Raw genomic sequence first — 22,589 nt, 5'->3', positions numbered from 1 at the left:
CCCCAAATATCCACTTGCGGATTCTACGAAAACAGTGTTTCAAAACTGCTCTTTGAAAACGAAGGTTCAAGTCTGTGAGTTGAATGCCCTCATCAGAAAACAGTTTCTCAGAATGATTCTACCCAGTTTTCATCTGCATGTATTTCCTTTTCCGCTAGATGCCGCAATCGCACCAGATATCCACTGGCAGTCTCCACAAAAAGAGTGTTGCAGAACTGCTCCATGAAAAGGAATGTTCAACTCTGTGAGTTCAATCCCCACATGACATAGATGTTTCTGAAAATGCTTCTGTCTAGTTTGTATATGAAGATATCTCCTCTTCCAGCATAAGGCTCAAGGAGCTCCAAATATCCACTTGCGGATACTACAAAAACAGTGTTTCAAAACTGGTCAATCAAAAGGAAGGTTCAACTCTGTGAGTTGAATGCACTCATCACAAAGAAGTTTCTGAGAATGCTTCCATCTAGCTTTTATGCAATGATATTTCCTTTTGCAGCATAGGCCTCAAAGCGCTCCAAATATCCACTTGCAGATTCTACAAAAAGAGGGTTTCAGAACTGCTCTATCCAAAGGCAGGTAGAACTCTGTGGGTTGAATGCACAAAGCACAGGGAACTTTCTGAGAATGCTTTTGTCTAGTTTCTACGTGAAGATATTTCCTTTTCCAGCATAGGCGTCAAAGCACTCCATCCATCCACATGAAGATTCTACTAAAAGAGTGTTTCAAAACTTCTCTATCCAAAGAAAGGTTCGACTCCGTGAGTTCAACGCCCACATCACAAAGAAGTTTCTGAGAATGCTTCTGTCCAGTTTTTATGTGAGGATATTTCCTTTTCCAGCATAGGCCTCAAAGCGCTCCATATATCCACTTGCAGATCTTACAGAAGAGTGTTCCAAAACTGCTCTTTCAAAAGGAAGCTTCAAGTCTGTGAGTTGAATGCACTCATCACGAAGACGTTTCTGAGAATGCTTCTGTCTAGTTTTCATGTGAAGGTGTTTCCATTTAAAGCATAGGCCTCAAATCTCTCCAAATATTCACTTGCAGATCCTATAAAAAGGGTGTTTCGAAACTTCTCTATCGATTGGTAGGTTCAAATCTGTGAGTTGAATGCACTGTTTACAAAGAAGTTTCTGAGAAAGCTTCTGTCTAGTTTTTATGTGAAGATATAACCTTTTCCAGCATAAGCCTCAAAGGGCTCCGAATAAACCCTTGAAGATTCTACAAAAGGAGTGTTCCAAAACTGTTCTATCAAAGGGAACGTTCAAGTCTGTGAGTTGAATGCACTCATCTCAAAGAGGTTTCTGACAATGCTGCTGTCTAGTGTTAATGTGAAGATATATCCTTTTCCAGCGTAAGCCTCCAAGGGCTCCCAATAAACACTTGCAGATTCTACAAAAGGAGTGTTTCAGAACTGTTCTATCAAAAGGAAAGTTCAAGTCTGTGAGTAGAATGCACTCATCACAAAGTAGTTTCTGAGAGTGCTGCTGTCTAGTTTTTATGTGGAGATATTTCCTTTTCCAACATAGGCCCCAAAGCGCTCCGAATAAACACTTGCAGATTGTACTGAAGGAGTGTTTCCAACCTCTTCTATCAAAAGGAACGTTCAAGTGTGTGAGTTGAATGCACTCCTCACAAAGAAGTTTCTGAGAATGCTGCTGTCTAGTTTTTGTGTGAAGATATTTCCTTTTCCTTGCATAGGCCTCAAATCGCTGGAAATATCCACTTGCAGATTTCACAAAAAGAGTGTTTCCACACTGCTCTATCAGAAGACAGGTTCAACTCTGTGAGTTGAATGCACGCATCGAGAAGAACTTTCTGAGAATGCTTCTGTCTAGTTTTTAGGTGAAGATATTCCATTTCCCAGCATAGGCCTCAAAGTGCTCCAAATATCCATCTGCAGATTTTACAAAAAGAGTGTTTCAAAACTCCTCTTTCAAAAAGAAGGTTCAAGTCTGTGAGTTGAATGCACTCAGCACAAGGAAGTTTCTGAGAATGCTTCTGTCTAGTTTTTATGTGAAGATATTTCCTTTTCCAGCATAGGCCTCAAAGCGCAACAAATATCCACTTGCAGATTCTACAAACAGAGTGTTTCCAAACTTCTCTGTCAATTAGTAGGTTCAACTCTGTGAGTTGAATGCGCTCATCACAAAGAAGTTTCTGAGAAGGCTTCTCTCTAGTTTTTATGGGAAGATATTCCCTTTTCCAACATAGGCCTCAAGGTGCTCCGAATAAACACTTGCGGATGCTACAAACTTAGTGTTTCAGAACTGTTCTGTCAAAAGGAACGTTCAAGTCTGTGAGTTGAATGCACTCATCACAAAGATGTTTCTCAGAATGCTTCTGTCTAGTTTTCAGGTGAAGATATTTCATTTCCCAGCATAGGCCTCAAAGCGCTCCAAATATCCACTTGCAGATTCTACAAAAAGAGTGTTTCGAAACTGTTCTATCAAAAGGAAGGTTCAACTCTGTGAGTAGAATGCAATCACCACAAAGAAGTTTCTGAGAATGCTTCTCTCTAGTTTTTAGGTGAGGATATTTCCTTTTCCAACATAGGCCTCAAAGCGCTCCAAATAAACTCTTGCAGATCCTGCCAAAGGAGTGTTTCAAAACTGTTCCGTCAAAAGGAACGTTCGAGTCTGTGAATTGAATGCACTCATCACACAGAAGTTTCTGAGAATGCTTCTGTCTAGTATTTGTGTGAAGATATTTCCTTTTCTAGCATAGGCCTGAAATCGCTCCAAATATCCACTTGCAGATTTTACCAAAAGTGTGTTTCAAAACTGCTCGGTGAAAAGAAAGGTTCAACTCTGTGAGTTGAATGCACATATCGTGAAGAAGTTTCTGAGAAGGCTTCTGTCTAGTTTTTAGGTGAAGAGATTTCATTTCCCAGCATAGGACTCATAGCGCCCCAAATATCCACTTGCGGATTCTACGAAAACAGTGTTTCAAAACTGCTCTTTGAAAACGAAGGTTCAAGTCTGTGAGTTGAATGCCCTCATCAGAAAACAGTTTCTCAGAATGATTCTACCCAGTTTTCATCTGCATGTATTTCCTTTTCCGCTAGATGCCGCAATCGCACCAGATATCCACTGGCAGTCTCCACAAAAAGAGTGTTGCAGAACTGCTCCATGAAAAGGAATGTTCAACTCTGTGAGTTCAATCCCCACATGACATAGATGTTTCTGAAAATGCTTCTGTCTAGTTTGTATATGAAGATATCTCCTCTTCCAGCATAAGGCTCAAGGAGCTCCAAATATCCACTTGCGGATACTACATAAACAGTGTTTCAAAACTGGTCGATCAAAAGGAAGGTTCAACTCTGTGAGTAGAATGCACTCATCACAAAGAAGTTTCTGAGAATGCTTCTGTCTAGTTATTATGTGAAGATATTTCCTTTTCCAGGATAGGCCTCAAAGCGCTCCAAATAAACACTTGCAGATTTTACAAAAGGAGTGTTTCCAAACTGCTCTATCAAAAGCAATGTTCAAGTCTGTGAGTTGAATGCACTCATCACACAGAAGTTTCTGACAATGCTTCTGTCTAGTTTTTAGGAGAAGATATTTCATTTCCCAGCATAGGCCTCAAAGCGCTCCAAATATCCACTTGCAGATTCTACAAAAAGAGTGTTTCAAAACTGCTCTTTCAAAAGGAAGGTTCAAGTCTGGGAGTTGAATGCACTCATCACAAAGAAGTTTCTGAGAATGCTTCTGTGTAGTTGTTATTTGAAGACATTTCCTTTTCCAGCATAGGCCTCCAAGCACTCGAAATAAACACTTACAGATTCTACAAAAGGAGTGTTTCAAAACTGTTGTATCAAAAGGAACGTTCAAGTCTGTGAGTTGAATGCACTCATCACACAGAAGTTTCTGAGAATGCTTCCGTCTAGTTTTTAGGTGAAGATATTTCATTTCCCAGCATAGGCCTCAGAGCGCTCCAAATATACACTAGCAGATTCTACAAAAAGAGTGTTCCAAAACTGCTCTTTCAAAAGAAAGGTTCAAGTCTGTGGGTTGAATGCACTCGTCACAAGCAAGTTTCTGAGAATGCTTCTGTCTAGTTTCTATGTGAGGATGTTTCCTTTTCCAGCGTTGGCCTCCAACAGTTCCAAATGTGCACTTGCAGATTCTATAAAAAGAGAGTTTGAAAACTCTTCTATCACAAAGAAGGTTCAACTCTGTGAGTTGAATGCACTCATCACAAAGAAGTTTCTGAGAATGCTTCTGTCTAGTTATTATGTGAAGATATTTCCTTTTCCAGGATAGGCCTCAAAGCGCTCCAAATAAACACTTGCAGATTTTACAAAAGGAGAGTTTCCAAACGGCTCTATCAAAAGCAATGTTCAAGTCTGTGAGTTGAATGCACTCATCACACAGAAGTTTCTGAGAATGCTTCTGTCTAGTTTTTAGGAGAAGATATTTCATTTCCCAGCATAGGCCTCAAAGCGCTCCAAATATCCACTTGCAGATTCTTCAAAAAGAGTGTTCCAAAACTGCTCTTTCAAAAGGAAGGTTCAAGTCTGTGTGTTGAATGCAGTCGTCCAAGCAAGTTTCTGAGAATGCTTCTGTCTAGTGTCTATATGAGGATGTTTCCTTTTCCAGCGTTGGCCTCCAACAGCTCCAAATGTGCACTTGCAGATTCTACAAAAAGGGAGTTTGAAAACTCTTCTATCACAAAGAAGGTTCAACTCTGTGAGTTGAATGCACTCATCACAAAGAGGCTTCTGAGAATCCTTCTGTCTGGTTATTATGTGAAGACATTTCCTTTTCCAGCATAGGAATAAAAGGGCTCCAAATAAACACTTGCAGATTTTACTAAAGGAGTGTTTCCAAACTGATTTATCAAAAGGAACGTTCAAGTCCGTGAGTTGAATGCACTCATCACACAGAAGTTTCTGAGAATGCTTCCGTCTAGTTTTTAGGTGAAGATATTTCATTTCCCAGCATAGGCCTCAGAGCGATCCAAATATACACTAGCAGATTTTACAAAAAGAGTGTTCCAAAACTGCTCTTTCAAAATAAAGGTTCAAGTCTGTGAGTTGAATGCACTCGTCACAAGCAAGTTTCTGAGAATGCTTCTGTCTAGTTTCTATGTGAGGATGTTTCCCTTTCCAGCGTTGACCTCCAACAGTTCCAAATGTGCACTTGCAGATTCTACAAAAAGAGAGTTTGAAAACTCTTCTATCACAAAGAAGGTTCAACTCTGTGAGTAGAATGCACTCATCACAAAGAAGTTTCTGAGAATGCTTCTGTCTAGTTATTATGTGAAGGTATTTCCTTTTCCAGGATAGGCCTCAAAGCGCTCCAAATAAACACTTGCAGATTTTACTAAAGGAGTGTTTCCAAACTGCTCTATCAAAAGCAATGTTCAAGTCTGTGAGTTGAATGCACTCATCACACAGAAGTTTCTGAGAATGCTTCTGTCTAGTTTGTAGGTGAAGATATTTCATTTCCCAACATAGGCCTCAAAGCGCTCCAATTATCCACTTGCAGATTCTACAAAAAGAGTGTTTCAAAACTGCTCTTTCAAAAGAAAGGTTCAAGTCTGTGAGTTGAATGCACTCATCACAAAGAAGTTTCTGAGAATGCTTCTGTGTAGTTGTTATTTGAAGACATTTCCTTTTCCAGCATAGGCCTCCAAGCACACGAAATAAACACTTGCAGATTCTACAAAAGGAGTGTTTCCAAACTGTTCTATCAAAACGAACGTTCAAGTCTGTGAGTTGAATGCACTCATCACACAGAAGTTTCTGAGAATGCTTCCGTCTAGTTTTTAGGTGAACATATTTCATTTCCCAGCATAGGCCTCACAGCGCTCCAATTATCCACTTGCAGATTCTACAAAAAGAGTGTTTCAAAACTGCTCTTTCAAAAGAAAGGTTCAAGTCTGTGAGTTGAATGCACTCATCACAAAGAAGTTTCTGAGAATGCTTCTGTGTAGTTGTTATTTGAAGACATTTCCTTTTCCAGCATAGGCCTCCAAGCACTCGAAATAAACACTTGCAGATTCTACAAAAGGAGTGTTTCCAAACTGTTCTATCAAAACGAACGTTCAAGTCTGTGAGTTGAATGCACTCATCACACAGAAGTTTCTGAGAATGCTTCCGTCTAGTTTTTAGGTGAAGATATTTCATTTCCCAGCATAGGCCTCAGAGCGCTCCAAATATACACTAGCAGATTCTACAAAAAGAGTGTTCCAAAACTGCTCTTTCAAAAGAAAGGTTCAAGTCTGTGAGTTGAATGCACTCGTCACAAGCAAGTTTCTGAGAATGCTTCTGTCTAGTGTCTATGTGAGGATGTTTCCTTTTCCAGCGTTGGCCTCCAACAGCTCCAAATGTGCACTTGCAGATTCTACAAAAAGAGAGTTTGAAATCTCTTTTATCACAAAGAAGGTTCAACTCTGTGAGTTGAATGCACTCATCACAAAGAAGTTTCTGAGAATGCTTCTGTCTAGTTATTATGTGAAGATATTTCCTTTTCCAGCATAGGCCTCAAAGTGCTCCAAATAAACACTTGCATATTTTACTAAAGGAGTGTATCCAAACTGCTCTATCGAAAGCAATGTTGAAGTCTGTGAGTTGAATGCACTCATCACCCAGAAGTTTCTGGGAATGCTTCTGTCTAGTTTTTAGGTGAAGATATTTGATTTCCCAGCATAGTCCTCACAGCGCTCAAAATGTCCACTTGCAGATTCTACAATGAGAGTGTTCCAAAGGTTCAAGTCTGTGAGTTGAATGCACTCATCACAAAGAAGTTTCTGAGAATGCTTCTGTGTAGTTGTTATTTGAAGACATTTCCTTTTCCAGCATAGGCCTCCAAGCACTCGAAATAAACACTTACAGATTGTACAAAAGGAGTGTTTCAAAACTGTTGTATCAAAAGGAACGTTCAAGTCTGTGAGTTGAATGCACTCATCACACAGAAGTTTCTGAGAATGCTTCCGTCTAGTTTTTAGGTGAAGATATTTCATTTCCCAGCATAGGCCTCACAGCGCTCCAAATATACACTAGCAGATTCTACAAAAAGAGTGTTCCAAAACTGCTCTTTCAAAAGAAAGGTTCAAGTCTGTGGGTTGAATGCACTCGTCACAAGCAAGTTTCTGAGAATGCTTCTGTCTAGTTTCTATGTGAGGATGTTTCCTTTTCCAGCGTTGGCCTCCAACAGTTCCAAATGTGCACTTGCAGATTCTACAAAAAGAGAGTTTGAAAACTCTTCTATCACAAAGAAGGTTCAACTCTGTGAGTTGAATGCACTCATCACAAAGAAGTTTCTGAGAATGCTTCTATCTAGTTATTATGTGAAGATATTTCCTTTTCCAGGATAGGCCTCAAAGCGCTCCAAAGAAACACTTGCAGATTTTACAAAAGGAGTGTTTCCAAACTGCTCTATCAAAAGCAATGTTCAATTCTGTGAGTTGAATGCACTCATCACACAGAAGTTTCTGAGAATGCTTCTGTCTAGTTTTTAGGTGAAGATATTTCATTTCCCAACATAGGCCTCAAAGCGCTCCAATTATCCACATGCAGATTCTACAAAAAGAGTGTTTCAAAACTGCTCTTTCAAAAGAAAGGTTCAAGTCTGTGAGTTGAATGCACTCATCACAAAGAAGTTTCTGAGAATGCTTCTGTGTAGTTGTTATTTGAAGACATTTCCTTTTCCAGCATAGGCCTCCAAGCACTCGAAAGAAACACTTGCAGATTCTACAAAAGCAGTGTTTCGAAACTGTTCTATCAAAAGGAACGTTCAAGTCTGTGAGTTGAATGCACTCATCACACAGAAGTTTCGGAGAATGCTTCCGTCTAGTTTTTAGGTGAAGATATTTCATTTCCCAGCATAGGCCTCCGAGCGATCCAAATATACACTAGCAGATTCTACAAAAAGAGTGTTCCAAAACTGCTCTTTCAAAAGAAAGTTTCAAGTCTGTGAGTTGAAGTCACTCGTCACAAGCAAGTTTCTGAGAATGCTTCTGTCTAGTTTCTATGTGAGGATGTTTCCTTTTCCAGCGTTGGCCTCCAACAGCTCCAAATGTGCACTTGCAGATTCTACAAAAAGAGAGTTTGAAAACTCTTCTATCACAAAGAAGGTTCAACTCTGTGAGTAGAATGCACTCATCACAAAGCGGTTTTTGAGAAAGCTTCTGTCTAGTTATTATGTGAAGATATTTCCTTTTCCAGCATAGGCCTCAAAGCGTTCCAAATAAACACTTGCAGATTTTACAAAAGGAGTGTTTCCAAACTGCTCTTTCAAAAGCAATGTTCACGTCTGTGAGTTGAATACACTCATCACACAGAAGTTTCTGAGAATGCTTCTGTCTAGTTTTTAGGTGAAGATATTTCATTTCCCAGCATAGGCCTCAAAGCACTCCAAATATCCACTTGCAGATTCTACAAAAAGAGTGTTTCAAAACTGCTCTTTCAAAAGGAAGGTTCAAGTCTGTGAGTTGAATGCACTCATCACAAAGAAGTTTCTGAGAATGCTTCTGTGTAGTTGTTATTTGAAGATATTTCCTTTTCCAGCGTAGGCCTCCAAGCGCTCCAAATATACACTAGCAGATTCTACAAAAAGAGTGTTCCAAAACTGCTCTTTCAAAAGAAAGGTTCAAGTCTGTGAGTGGAATGCACTCGTCACAAGCAAGTTTCTGAGAATGCTTCTGTCTAGTGTCTATGTGAGGATGTTTCCTTTTCCAGCGTTGGCCTCCAACAGCTCCAAATGTGCACTTGCAGATTCTACAAAAAGAGAGTTTGAAAACTCTTTTATCACAAAGAAGGTTCAACTCTGTGAGTTGTATGCACTCATCACAAAGAAGTTTCTGAGAATGCTTCTGTCTAGTTATTATGTGAAGATATTTCCTTTTCCAGCATAGGCCTCAAAGCGCTCCAAATAAACACTTGCATATTTTACTAAAGGAGTGTTTCCAAACTGCTCTATCGAAAGCAATGTTGAAGTCTGTGAGTTGAATGCACTCATCACCCAGAAGTTTCTGAGAATGCTTCTGTCTAGTTTTTAGGTGAAGATATTTGATTTCCCAGCATAGGCCTCAAAGCGCTCAAAATATCCACTTGCAGATTCTACAATGAGAGTGTTTCAAAGGTTCAAGTCTGTGAGTTGAATGCACTCATCACAAAGAAGTTTCTGAGAATGCTTCTGTGTAGTTGTTATTTGAAGACATTTCCTTTTCCAGCATAGGCCTCCAAGCGCTCGAAATAAACACTTGCAGATTCTACAAAAGGAGTGTTTCAAAACTGTTCTATCAAAAGGAACGTTCAAGTCTGTGAGTTGAATGCACTCATCACACAGAAGTTTCGGAGAATGCTTCCGTCTAGTTTTAGGTGAAGATATTTCATTTCCCAGCATAGGCCTCACAGCGCTCCAAATATACACTAGCAGATCCTACAAAAGAGTGTCCCAAAACTGCTCTTTCAAAAGAAAAGTTCAAGTCTATGAGTTGAATGCACTCGTCACAAGCAAGTTTCTGAGAATGCTTCTGTCTAGTTTCTACGTGAGGATGTTTCCTTTCCAGCGTTGGCCTCCAACAGTTCCAAATGTGCACTTGCAGATTCTACAAAAAGAGAGTTTGAAAACTCTTCTATCACAAAGAAGGTTCAACTCTGTGAGTAGAATGCACTCATCACAAAGAAGTTTCTGAGAATGCTTCTGTCTAGTTACTATGTGAAGATATTTCCTTTTCCAAGATAGGCCTCAATGCGCTCCAAATAAACACTTGCAGATTTTACAAAAGGAGTGTTTCCAAACTGCTCTATGAAAAGCAGTGTTCAAGACTGTGAGTTGAATGCACTCATCACACAGAAGTTTCTGAGAATGCTTCTGTCTAGTTTTTAGGAGAAGATATTTAATTTCCCAGCATAGGCCTAAAAGCGCTCCAAATATCCACTTGCAGATTCTACAAAAAGAGTGTTTCAAAGCTGCTCTTTCAAAAGGAAGGTTCAAGTCTGTGAGTTGAATGCACTCATCACAAAGAAGTTCCTGAGAATGCTTCTGTGTAGTTGTTATTTGAAGACATTTCCTTTTCCAGCATAGGCCTCCAAGCGCTCGAAATAAACACTTGCAGATTCTACAAAAGGAGTGTTTCAAAACTGATCTATCAAAAGGAACGTTCAAGTCTGTGAGTTGAATGCACTCATCACACAGAAGTTTCGGAGAATGCTTCCGTCTAGTTTTAGGTGAAGATATTTCATTTCCCAGCATAGGCCTCACAGCGCTCCAAATATACACTAGCAGATCCTACAAAAGGAGTGTCCCAAAACTGCTCTTTAAAAAGAAAAGTTCAAGTCTATGAGTTGAATGCACTCGTCACAAGCAAGTTTCTGAGAATGCTTCTGTCTAGTTTCTACGTGAGGATGTTTCCTTTCCAGCGTTGGCCTCCAACAGTTCCAAATGTGCACTTGCAGATTCTACAAAAAGAGAGTTTGAAAACTCTTCTATCACAAAGAAGGTTCAACTCTGTGAGTAGAATGCACTCATCACAAAGAAGTTTCTGAGAATGCTTCTGTCTAGTTATTATGTGAAGATATTTCCTTTTCCAGGATAGGCCTCAATGCGCTCCAAATAAACATTTGCAGATTTTACAAAAGGAGTGTTTCCAAACTGCTCTATCAAAAGCAGTGTTCAAGACTGTGAGTTGAATGCACTCATCACACAGAAGTTTCTGAGAATGCTTCTGTCTAGTTTTTAGGAGAAGATATTTAATTTCCCAGCATAGGCCTCAAAGCGCTCCAAATATCCACTTGCAGATTCTACAAAAAGAGTGTTTCAAAACTGCTCTTTCAAAAGGAAGGTTCAAGTCTGTGAGTTGAATGCACTCATCACAAAGAAGTTTCTGAGAATGCTTCTGTGTAGTTGTTATTTGAAGACATTTCCTTTTCCAGCATAGGCCTCCAAGCGCTCGAAATAAACACTTGCAGATTCTACAAAAGGAGTGTTTCAAAACTGTTCTATCAAAAGGAACGTTCAAGTCTGTGAGTTGAATGCACTCATCACACAGAAGTTTCGGAGAATGCTTCCGTCTAGTTTTAGGTGAAGATATTTCATTTCCCAGCATAGGCCTCACAGCGCTCCAAATATACACTAGCAGATCCTACAAAAGGAGTGTCCCAAAACTGCTCTTTCAAAAGAAAGGTTCAAGTCTGTGAGTTGAATGCACTCGTCACAAGCAAGTTTCTGAGAATGCTTCTGTCTAGTTTCTACGTGAGGATGTTTCCTTTCCAGCGTTGGCCTCCAACAGTTCCAAATGTGCACTTGCAGATTCTACAAAAAGAGAGTTTGAAAACTCTTCTATCACAAAGAAGGTTCAACTCTGTGAGTAGAATGCACTCATCACAAAGAAGTTTCTGAGAATGCTTCTGTCTAGTTATTATGTGAAGATATTTCCTTTTCCAGGATAGGCCTCAATGCGCTCCAAATAAACATTTGCAGATTTTACAAAAGGAGTGTTTCCAAACTGCTCTATCAAAAGCAGTGTTCAAGACTGTGAGTTGAATGCACTCATCACACAGAAGTTTCTGAGAATGCTTCTGTCTAGTTTTTAGGAGAAGATATTTAATTTCCCAGCATAGGCCTCAACGCGCTCCAAATATCCACTTGCAGATTCTACAAAAAGAGTGTTTCAAAACTGCTCTTTCAAAAGGAAGGTTCAAGTCCGTGAGTTGAATGCACTCATCACAAAGAAGTTTCTGAGAATGCTTCTGTGTAGTTGTTATTTGAAGACATTTCCTTTTCCAGCATAGGCCTCCAAGCGCTCGAAATAAACACTTGCAGATTCTACAAAAGGAGTGTTTCAAAACTGTTCTATCAAAAGGAACGTTCAAGTCTGTGAGTTGAATGCACTCATCACACAGAAGTTTCGGAGAATGCTTCCGTCTAGTTTTAGGTGAAGATATTTCATTTCCCAGCATAGGCCTCACAGCGCTCCAAATATACACTAGCAGATCCTAGAAAAGGAGTGTCCCAAAACTGCTCTTTCAAAAGAAAGGTTCAAGTCTGTGAGTTGAATGCACTCGTCACAAGCAAGTTTCTGAGAATGCTTCTGTCTAGTTTCTACGTGAGGATGTTTCCTTTCCAGCGTTGGCCTCCAACAGTTCCAAATGTGCACATGCAGATTCTACAAAAAGAGAGTTTGAAAACTCTTCTATCACAAAGAAGGTTCAACTCTGTGAGTAGAATGCACTCATCACAAAGAAGTTTCTGAGAATGCTTCTGTCTAGTTATTATGTGAAGATATTTCCTTTTCCAGGATAGGCCTCAATGCGCTCCAAATAAACACTTGCAGATTTTACAAAAGGAGTGTTTCCAAACTGCTCTATCAAAAGCAGTGTTCAAGACTGTGAGTTGAATGCACTCATCACACAGAAGTTTCTGAGAATGCTTCTGTCTAGTTTTTAGGAGAAGATATTTAATTTCCCAGCATAGGCCTCAAAGCGCTCCAAATACCCACTTGCAGATTCTACAAAAAGAGTGTTTCAAAACTGCTCTTTCAAAAGGAAGGTTCAAGCCTGTGAGTTGAATGCACTCATCACAAAGAAGTTTCTGAGAATGCTTCTGTGTAGTTGTTATTTGAAGACATTTCCTTTTCCAGCATAGGCCTCCAAGCGCTCGAAATAAACACTTGCAGATTCTACAAAAGGAGTGTTTCAAAACTGTTCTATCAAAAGGAACGTTCAAGTCTGTGAGTTGAATGCACTCATCACACAGAAGTTTCGGAGAATGCTTCCGTCTAGTTTTAGGTGAAGATATTTCATTTCCCAGCATAGGCCTCACAGCGCTCCAAATATACACTAGCAGATCCTACAAAAGGAGTGTCCCAAAACTGCTCTTTAAAAAGAAAAGTTAAAGTCTATGAGTTGAATGCACTCGTCACAAGCAAGTTTCTGAGAATGCTTCTGTCTAGTTTCTACGTGAGGATGTTTCCTTTCCAGCGTTGGCCTCCAACAGTTCCAAATGTGCACTTGCAGATTCTACAAAAAGAGAGTTTGAAAACTCTTCTATCACAAAGAAGGTTCAACTCTGTGAGTAGAATGCACTCATCACAAAGAAGTTTCTGAGAATGCTTCTGTCTAGTTATTATGTGAAGATATTTCCTTTTCCAGGATAGGCCTCAATGCGCTCCAAATAAACACTTGCAGATTTTACAAAAGGAGTATTTCCAAACTGCTCTATCAAAAGCAGTGTTCAAGACTGTGAGTTGAATGCACTCATCACACAGAAGTTTCTGAGAATGCTTCTGTCTAGTTTTTAGGAGAAGATATTTAATTTCCCAGCATAGGCCTCAAAGCGCTCCAAATATCCACTTGCAGATTCTACAAAAAGAGTGTTTCAAAACTGCTCTTTCAAAAGGAAGGTTCAAGTCTGTGAGTTGAATGCACTCATCACAAAGAAGTTTCTGAGAATGCTTTTGTGTAGTTCTTATTTGAAGACACTTCCTTTTCCAGCATAGGCCTCCAAGCGCTCGAAATAAACACTTGCAGATTGTACAAAAGGATTGTTTCAAAACTATTCTATCAAAAGGAACGTTCAAGTCTGTGAGTTGAATGCACTCATCACCCAGAAGTTTCTGAGAATGATTCCGTCTAGTTTTTAGGTGAAGATATTTCATTTCCCAGCATAGGCCTCACAGCGCTCCAAATATACACTAGCAGATTCTACAAAAAGAGTGTTCCAAAACTGCTCTTTCAAAAGAAAGGTTCAAGTCTGTGAGTTGAATGCACTCGTCCAAGCAAGTTTCTGAGAATGCTTCTGTCTAGTTTCTATGTGAGGATGTTTCCTTTTCCAGCGTTGGCCTCCAACAGTTCCAAATGTGCACTTGCAGATTCTACAAAAAGAGAGTTTGAAAACTCTTCTATCACAAAGAAGGTTCAACTCTGTGAGTAGAATGCACTCATCACAAAGAAGTTTCTGAGAATGCTTCTGTCTAGTTATTATGTGAAGATATTTCCTTTTCCAGGATAGGCCTCAAAGCGCTCCAAATAAACACTTGCAGATTTTACAAAAGGAGTGTTTCCAAACTGCTCTATCAAAAGCAATGTTCAAGTCTGTGAGTTGAATGCACTCATCACACAGAAGTTTCTGAGAATGCTTCTGTCTAGTTTTTAGGAGAAGATATTTCATATCCCAGCATAGGCCTCAAAGCGCTCCAAATATCCACTTGCAGATTCTACAAAAAGAGTGTTTCAAAACTGCTCTTTCAAAAGGAAGGTTCAAGTCTGTGAGTTGAATGCACTCATCACAAAGAAGTTTCTGAGAATGCTTCTGTGTAGTTGTTGTTTGAAGACATTTCCTTTTCCAGCATAGGCCTCCAAGGACTCGAAATAAACACTTGCAGATTCTACAAAAGGAGTGTTTCAAAACTGTTCTATGAAAAGGAACGTTCAAGTCTGTGAGTTGAATGCACTCATCACACAGAAGTTTCTGAGAATGCTTCCGTCTAGTTTTTAGGTGAAGATATTTCATTTCCCAGCATAGGCCTCACAGCGCTCCAAATATACACTAGCAGATTCTACAAAAAGAGTGTTCCAAAACTGCTCTTTCAAAAGAAAGGTTCAAGTCTCTGAGTTGAATGCACTCGTCACAAGCAAGTTTCTCAGTATGCTTCTGTCTAGTTTCTATGTGAGGATGTTTCCTTTTCCAGCGTTGGCCTCCAACAGTTCCAAATGTGCACTTGCAGATTTTACAAAAAGAGAGTTTGAAAACTCTTCTATCACAAAGAAGGATCAACTCTGTGAGTAGAATGCACTCATCACAAAGAAGTTTCTGAGAATGCTTCTGTCTAGTTATTATGTGAAGATATTTCCTTTTCCAGGATAGGCCTCAAAGCGCTCCAAATAAACACTTGCAGATTTTACAAAAGGAGTGTTTCCAAACTGCTCTATCAAAAGCAATGTTCAAGTGTGTGACTTGAATGCATTCATCACACAGAAGTTTCTGAGAATGCTTCTGTCTAGTTTTTAGGAGAAGATATTTCATTTCCCAGCATAGGCCTCAAAGCGCTCCAAATATCCACTTGCAGATTCTACAAAAAGAGTGTTTCAAAACTGCTCTTTCAAAAGGAAGGTTCAAGTCTGTGAGTTGAATGCACTCATCACAAAGAAGTTTCTGAGAATGCTTCTGTGTAGTTGTTATTTGAAGACATTTCCTTTTCCAGCATAGGCCTCCAAGCACTCGAAAGAAACACTTGCAGATTCTACAAAAGGAGTGTTTCAAAACTGTTCTATAAAAAGGAACGTTCAAGTCTGTGAGTTGAATGCACTCATCACACAGAAGTTTCTGAGAATGCTTCCGTCTAGTTTTTAGGTGAAGATATTTCATTTCCCAGCATAGGCCTCACAGCGCTCCAAATATACACTAGCAGATTCTACAAAAACAGTGTTCCAAAACTGCTCTTTCAAAAGAAAGGTTCAAGTCTGTGAGTTGAATGCACTCGTCACAAGCAAGTTTCTGAGAATGCTTCTGTCTAGTTTCTATGTGAGGATGTTTCCTTTTCCAGCGTTGGCCTCCAACAGTTCCAAATGTGCACTTGCAGATTCTACAAAAAGAGAGTTTGAAAACTCTTCTATCACAAAGAAGGTTCAGCTCTGTGAGTAGAATGCACTCATCACAAAGAAGTTTCTGAGAATGCTTCTGTCTAGTTATTATGTGAAGATATTTCCTTTTCCAGGATAGGCCTCAAAGCGCTCCAAATAAACACTTGCAGATTTTACAAAAGGAGTGTTTCCAAACTGCTCTATCAAAAGCAATGTTCAAGTCTGTGAGTTGAATGCACTCATCACACAGAAGTTTCTGAGAATGCTTCTGTCTAGTTTTTAGGAGAAGATATTTCATTTCCCAGCATAGGCCTCAAAGCGCTCCAAATATCCACTTGCAGATTCTACAAAAAGAGTGTTTCAAAACTACTCTTTCAAAAGGAAGGTTCAAGTCTGTGAGTTGAATGCACTCATCACAAAGAAGTTTCTGAGAATGCTTCTGTGTAGTTGTTATTTGAAGACATTTCCTTTTCCAGCATAGGCCTCCAAGCGCTCGAAATAAAGACTTGCAGATCCTACAAAAGGAGTGTTTCAAAACTGTTCTATCAAAAGGAACGTTCAAGTCTGTGAGTTGAATGCACTCATCACACAGAAGTTTCGGAGAATGCTTCCGTCTAGTTTTTAGGTGAAGATATTTCATTTCCCAGCATAGGCCTCACAGCGCTCCAAATATACACTAGCAGATTCTACAAAAAGAGTGTTCCAAAACTGCTCTTTCAAAAGAAAGGTTCAAGTCTGTGAGTTGAAAGCACTCGTCACAAGCAAGTTTCTGAGAATGCTTCTGTCTAGTTTCTATGTGAGGATGTTTCCTTTTCCAGCGTTGGCCTCCAACAGTTCCAAATGTGCACTTGCAGATTCTACAAAAAGAGAGTTTGAAAACTCTTCTATCACAAAGAAGGTTCAACTCTGTGAGTAGAATGCACTCATCACAAAGAAGTTTCTGAGAATGCTTCTGTCTAGTTATTATGTGAAGATATTTCCTCTTCCAGGATAGGCCTCAAAGCGCTCCAAATAAACACATGCAGATTTTACAAAAGGAGTGTTTCCAAACTGCTCTATCAAAAGCAGTGTTCAAGTCTGTGAGTTGAATGCACTCATCACAAAGAAGTTTCTGAGAATGCTTCTGTCTAGTTTTTAGGAGAAGATATTTCATTTCCCAGCATAGGCCTCAAAGCGCTCCAAATATCCACTTGCAGATTCTACAAAAAGAGTGTTTCAAAACTACTCTTTCAAAAGGAAGGTTCAAGTCTGTGAGTTGAATGCACTCATCACAAAGAAGTTTCTGAGAATGCTTCTGTGTAGTTGTTATTTGAAGACATTTCCTTTTGAAGCATAGGCCTCCAAGCGCTCGAAATAAAGACTTGCAGATCCTACAAAAGGAGTGTTTCAAAACTGTTGTATCAAAAGGAACGTTCAAGTCTGTGAGTTGAATGCACTCATCACACAGAAGTTTCTGAGAATGCTTCTGTCTAGTTTTTAGGAGAAGATATTTCATTTCAAAGCATAGGCCTCAAAGCGCTCCAAATATCCACTTGCAGATTCTACAAAAAGAGTGTTTCAAAACTGCTCTTTCAAAAGGAAGGTTCAAGTCTGTGAGTTGAATGCACTCATCACAAAGAAGTTTCTGAGAATGCTTCTGTGTAGTTGTTATTTGAAGATATTTCCTTTTCCAGCATAGTCCTCCAAGCGCTCCAGATAAACACTTGCAGATTCTACAAAAGGAGTGTTTCAAAACTGTTGTATCAAAAGGAACGTTCAAGTCTGTGAGTTGAATGCACTCATCACACAGAAGTTTCTGAGAATGCTTCCGTCTAGTTTTTAGGTGAAGATATTTCATTTCCCAGCATAGGCCTCACAGCGCTCCAAATAGACACTAGCAGATTCTACAAAAAGAGTGTTCCAAAACTGCTCTTTCAAAAGAAAGGTTCAAGTCTGTGAGTTGAATGCACTCGTCACAAGCAAGTTTCTGAGAATGCTTCTGTCTAGTTTCTATGTGAGGATGTTTCCTTTTCCAGCGTTGGCCTCCAACAGTTCCAAATGTGCACTTGCAGATTCTACAAAAAGAGAGTTTGAAAACTCTTCTATCACAAAGAAGGATCAACTCTGTGAGTAGAATGCACTCATCACAAAGAAGTTTCTGAGAATGCTTCTGTCTAGTTATTATGTGAAGATATTTCCTTTTCCAGGATAGGCCTCAAAGCGCTGCAAATAAACACTTGCAGATTTTACAAAAGGAGTGTTTCCAAACTGCTCTATCAAAAGCAATGTTCAAGTCTGTGAGTTGAATGCACTCATCACACAGAAGTTTCTGAGAATGCTTCTGTCTAGTTTTTAGGAGAAGATATTTCATTTCCCAGCATAGGCCTCAAAGCGCTCCAAATATCCACTTGCAGATTCTACAAAAAGAGTGTTTCAAAACTACTCTTTCAAAAGGAAGGTTCAAGTCTGTGAGTTGAATGCACTCATCACAAAGAAGTTTCTGAGAATGCTTCTGTCTAGTTATTATGTGAAGATATTTCCTTTTCCAGGATAGGCCTCAAAGCGCTCCAAATAAACACTTGCAGATTTTACAAAAGGAGTGTTTCCAAACTGCTCTATCAAAAGCAGTGTTCAAGTCTGTGAGTTGAATGCACTCATCACACAGAAGTTTCTGAGAATGCTTCTGTCTAGTTTTTAGGAGAAGATATTTCATTTCCCAGCATAGGCCTCAAAGCGCTCCAAATATCCACTTGCAGATTCTACAAAAAGAGTGTTTCAAAACTGCTCTTTCAAAAGGAAGGTTCAAGTCTGTGAGTTGAATGCACTCATCACAAAGAAGTTTCTGAGAATGCTTCTGTGTAGTTGTTATTTGAAGACATTTCCTTTTCCAGCATAGGCCTCCAAGCACTCGAAAGAAACACTTGCAGATTCTACAAAAGCAGTGTTTCGAAACTGTTCTATCAAAAGGAACGTTCAAGTCTGTGAGTTGAATGCACTCATCACACAGAAGTTTCGGAGAATGCTTCCGTCTAGTTTTTAGGTGAAGATATTTCATTTCCCAGCATAGGCCTCCGAGCGATCCAAATATACACTAGCAGATTCTACAAAAAGAGTGTTCCAAAACTGCTCTTTCAAAAGAAAGTTTCAAGTCTGTGAGTTGAAGTCACTCGTCACAAGCAAGTTTCTGAGAATGCTTCTGTCTAGTTTCTATGTGAGGATGTTTCCTTTTCCAGCGTTGGCCTCCAACAGCTCCAAATGTGCACTTGCAGATTCTACAAAAAGAGAGTTTGAAAACTCTTCTATCACAAAGAAGGTTCAACTCTGTGAGTAGAATGCACTCATCACAAAGCGGTTTTTGAGAAAGCTTCTGTCTAGTTATTATGTGAAGATATTTCCTTTTCCAGCATAGGCCTCAAAGCGTTCCAAATAAACACTTGCAGATTTTACAAAATGAGTGTTTCCAAACTGCTCTTTCAAAAGCAATGTTCACGTCTGTGAGTTGAATACACTCATCACACAGAAGTTTCTGAGAATGCTTCTGTCTAGTTTTTAGGTGAAGATATTTCATTTCCCAGCATAGGCCTCAAAGCACTCCAAATATCCACTTGCAGATTCTACAAAAAGAGTGTTTCAAAACTGCTCTTTCAAAAGGAAGGTTCAAGTCTGTGAGTTGAATGCACTCATCACAAAGAAGTTTCTGAGAATGCTTCTGTGTAGTTGTTATTTGAAGATATTTCCTTTTCCAGCGTAGGCCTCCAAGCGCTCCAAATATACACTAGCAGATTCTACAAAAAGAGTGTTCCAAAACTGCTCTTTCAAAAGAAAGGTTCAAGTCTGTGAGTGGAATGCACTCGTCACAAGCAAGTTTCTGAGAATGCTTCTGTCTAGTGTCTATGTGAGGATGTTTCCTTTTCCAGCGTTGGCCTCCAACAGCTCCAAATGTGCACTTGCAGATTCTACAAAAAGAGAGTTTGAAAACTCTTTTATCACAAAGAAGGTTCAACTCTGTGAGTTGTATGCACTCATCACAAAGAAGTTTCTGAGAATGCTTCTGTCTAGTTATTATGTGAAGATATTTCCTTTTCCAGCATAGGCCTCAAAGCGCTCCAAATAAACACTTGCATATTTTACTAAAGGAGTGTTTCCAAACTGCTCTATCGAAAGCAATGTTGAAGTCTGTGAGTTGAATGCACTCATCACCCAGAAGTTTCTGAGAATGCTTCTGTCTAGTTTTTAGGTGAAGATATTTGATTTCCCAGCATAGGCCTCAAAGCGCTCAAAATATCCACTTGCAGATTCTACAATGAGAGTGTTTCAAAGGTTCAAGTCTGTGAGTTGAATGCACTCATCACAAAGAAGTTTCTGAGAATGCTTCTGTGTAGTTGTTATTTGAAGACATTTCCTTTTCCAGCATAGGCCTCCAAGCGCTCGAAATAAACACTTGCAGATTCTACAAAAGGAGTGTTTCAAAACTGTTCTATCAAAAGGAACGTTCAAGTCTGTGAGTTGAATGCACTCATCACACAGAAGTTTCGGAGAATGCTTCCGTCTAGTTTTAGGTGAAGATATTTCATTTCCCAGCATAGGCCTCACAGCGCTCCAAATATACACTAGCAGATCCTACAAAAGAGTGTCCCAAAACTGCTCTTTCAAAAGAAAAGTTCAAGTCTATGAGTTGAATGCACTCGTCACAAGCAAGTTTCTGAGAATGCTTCTGTCTAGTTTCTACGTGAGGATGTTTCCTTTCCAGCGTTGGCCTCCAACAGTTCCAAATGTGCACTTGCAGATTCTACAAAAAGAGAGTTTGAAAACTCTTCTATCACAAAGAAGGTTCAACTCTGTGAGTAGAATGCACTCATCACAAAGAAGTTTCTGAGAATGCTTCTGTCTAGTTACTATGTGAAGATATTTCCTTTTCCAAGATAGGCCTCAATGCGCTCCAAATAAACACTTGCAGATTTTACAAAAGGAGTGTTTCCAAACTGCTCTATGAAAAGCAGTGTTCAAGACTGTGAGTTGAATGCACTCATCACACAGAAGTTTCTGAGAATGCTTCTGTCTAGTTTTTAGGAGAAGATATTTAATTTCCCAGCATAGGCCTAAAAGCGCTCCAAATATCCACTTGCAGATTCTACAAAAAGAGTGTTTCAAAGCTGCTCTTTCAAAAGGAAGGTTCAAGTCTGTGAGTTGAATGCACTCATCACAAAGAAGTTCCTGAGAATGCTTCTGTGTAGTTGTTATTTGAAGACATTTCCTTTTCCAGCATAGGCCTCCAAGCGCTCGAAATAAACACTTGCAGATTCTACAAAAGGAGTGTTTCAAAACTGATCTATCAAAAGGAACGTTCAAGTCTGTGAGTTGAATGCACTCATCACACAGAAGTTTCGGAGAATGCTTCCGTCTAGTTTTAGGTGAAGATATTTCATTTCCCAGCATAGGCCTCACAGCGCTCCAAATATACACTAGCAGATCCTACAAAAGGAGTGTCCCAAAACTGCTCTTTAAAAAGAAAAGTTCAAGTCTATGAGTTGAATGCACTCGTCACAAGCAAGTTTCTGAGAATGCTTCTGTCTAGTTTCTACGTGAGGATGTTTCCTTTCCAGCGTTGGCCTCCAACAGTTCCAAATGTGCACTTGCAGATTCTACAAAAAGAGAGTTTGAAAACTCTTCTATCACAAAGAAGGTTCAACTCTGTGAGTAGAATGCACTCATCACAAAGAAGTTTCTGAGAATGCTTCTGTCTAGTTATTATGTGAAGATATTTCCTTTTCCAGGATAGGCCTCAATGCGCTCCAAATAAACATTTGCAGATTTTACAAAAGGAGTGTTTCCAAACTGCTCTATCAAAAGCAGTGTTCAAGACTGTGAGTTGAATGCACTCATCACACAGAAGTTTCTGAGAATGCTTCTGTCTAGTTTTTAGGAGAAGATATTTAATTTCCCAGCATAGGCCTCAAAGCGCTCCAAATATCCACTTGCAGATTCTACAAAAAGAGTGTTTCAAAACTGCTCTTTCAAAAGGAAGGTTCAAGTCTGTGAGTTGAATGCACTCATCACAAAGAAGTTTCTGAGAATGCTTCTGTGTAGTTGTTATTTGAAGACATTTCCTTTTCCAGCATAGGCCTCCAAGCGCTCGAAATAAACACTTGCAGATTCTACAAAAGGAGTGTTTCAAAACTGTTCTATCAAAAGGAACGTTCAAGTCTGTGAGTTGAATGCACTCATCACACAGAAGTTTCGGAGAATGCTTCCGTCTAGTTTTAGGTGAAGATATTTCATTTCCCAGCATAGGCCTCACAGCGCTCCAAATATACACTAGCAGATCCTACAAAAGGAGTGTCCCAAAACTGCTCTTTCAAAAGAAAGGTTCAAGTCTGTGAGTTGAATGCACTCGTCACAAGCAAGTTTCTGAGAATGCTTCTGTCTAGTTTCTACGTGAGGATGTTTCCTTTCCAGCGTTGGCCTCCAACAGTTCCAAATGTGCACTTGCAGATTCTACAAAAAGAGAGTTTGAAAACTCTTCTATCACAAAGAAGGTTCAACTCTGTGAGTAGAATGCACTCATCACAAAGAAGTTTCTGAGAATGCTTCTGTCTAGTTATTATGTGAAGATATTTCCTTTTCCAGGATAGGCCTCAATGCGCTCCAAATAAACATTTGCAGATTTTACAAAAGGAGTGTTTCCAAACTGCTCTATCAAAAGCAGTGTTCAAGACTGTGAGTTGAATGCACTCATCACACAGAAGTTTCTGAGAATGCTTCTGTCTAGTTTTTAGGAGAAGATATTTAATTTCCCAGCATAGGCCTCAACGCGCTCCAAATATCCACTTGCAGATTCTACAAAAAGAGTGTTTCAAAACTGCTCTTTCAAAAGGAAGGTTCAAGTCCGTGAGTTGAATGCACTCATCACAAAGAAGTTTCTGAGAATGCTTCTGTGTAGTTGTTATTTGAAGACATTTCCTTTTCCAGCATAGGCCTCCAAGCGCTCGAAATAAACACTTGCAGATTCTACAAAAGGAGTGTTTCAAAACTGTTCTATCAAAAGGAACGTTCAAGTCTGTGAGTTGAATGCACTCATCAC

This window comes from Pongo pygmaeus, chromosome 19, assembly GCF_028885625.2.
Source record: "Pongo pygmaeus isolate AG05252 chromosome 19, NHGRI_mPonPyg2-v2.0_pri, whole genome shotgun sequence".
NCBI lineage: Eukaryota > Metazoa > Chordata > Mammalia > Primates > Hominidae > Pongo > Pongo pygmaeus.
This window is presented reverse-complemented; position numbering follows the sequence as displayed.